This window comes from Mandrillus leucophaeus, unplaced genomic scaffold (genome assembly GCF_000951045.1).
Source record: "Mandrillus leucophaeus isolate KB7577 unplaced genomic scaffold, Mleu.le_1.0 Scaffold231, whole genome shotgun sequence".
Classification (NCBI taxonomy): domain Eukaryota; kingdom Metazoa; phylum Chordata; class Mammalia; order Primates; family Cercopithecidae; genus Mandrillus; species Mandrillus leucophaeus.
In genome coordinates, this window is record NW_012102377.1 from 2760251 (window position 1) to 2761532 (window position 1282).

Here is a 1282-nt window from a genome sequence, read left to right on the forward strand (position 1 = left end):
CTCGGCCTCCCAAAGTGTTAGGATTACAGGTGTGAGCTACCACGCCCAGCCCAGGTCACTTTTATTTAAAAGTAGATGGTAGATAAAAGTAAAAGTAGTACTTGATACTGTATTGTACTAGATATTACATTCATGTTAGTAGATACCATTTTCTGCCTTTTGATATTAATATTTATTTTAATAAGGAGAATAATGCTGCAAAATAATAAATGAAAGATTGGTAGATTAATAAGTAGATCAACTGATTGGTCTGTCAGTCAGTCAGTTTGGGAGCGAGACCAAAAATAAAAAGAAAGCCTTCATGAGAGTTGCAAACCTACATGTTCATATGAACTAGACAAATAACATGCAGGGCAGGTATAAATTAAAACATGACAGCAGATATTCTGCCTCCATGTTGGGAAGCAATAAGGATTGTTGAGGACTTTGACAAATTGAAGCCTTCTGGCCCCATTTCAAGGGAGCAGCTGTTACCTCAACCCTAGCCAGTTTTTGTCATACTAATGGAAACAGTATGTTCCTAGATGATTTAATTTTTCCAGAAAAGTTGAAAATCTAGACTTTTATATAAGTTCTGCTTGTAAAAATGCTGGTAACTATTTCAGTTAAATTTCTTTTTTACGTAGATCAAACAAAGCACAGTTTTAATTTGATTTTCCAACCTCTAATCTGGGGACCAAAACACTCTCCATTTGTATCATCTCATTTAACCTTCACTAGGACACCAGGAAATACATTAGAGCTAGGCATATTTTTATTCTCATTTTCTAAATGGACACAGAAAAAAATTAGTTGAACTAAAAGGCATAGAGCTAAAACTCCCGAATTTAAGTTTAAATTCTTATATATTGAGAAGGCTAAAAACAAATTGAAAAATATTTTAGGAAGGCATAAACCTTGAAAGGAAGGAATCCTAAGATCTCTTAGATTAAAGAAACAATGGAACTGAAACAGTGAGTTATACCCAGGTGAACCCAAGAGCTGTTGGGGTCCTTTTTCTTTCAATACCTTCAGGGATTCTATGGGACAGAAATTCTCTTTTTTTTTTTTTTTTTTTTAAGACATAGTCTTGCTCTGTCTGCCAGGCTGGACTGCAGTGGCACAATCTCCGTTCACTGCAAGCTCTGCCTCCTGGGATTTACGCCATTCTCCTGCCTCAGCCTCCCGAGTAGCTGGGACTACAGGCATGCACCACCACACCCAGCTAATTTTTTGTATTTTTAGTAGAGACAGGGTTTCACCGTGTTAGCCAGGATGGTCTCGATCTCCTGACCTCGTGATC

General features: G+C 37.2%; 1 protein-coding gene across 1 annotated transcript in view; it reads left to right on the top strand.

Annotated features, from left to right (window-relative positions):
• DNAJB11 (DnaJ (Hsp40) homolog, subfamily B, member 11) overlaps positions 1 to 1282 on the top strand; it is a 23178-nt gene that overhangs the window by 8070 nt on the left and 13826 nt on the right. The window lies entirely within an intron of this gene.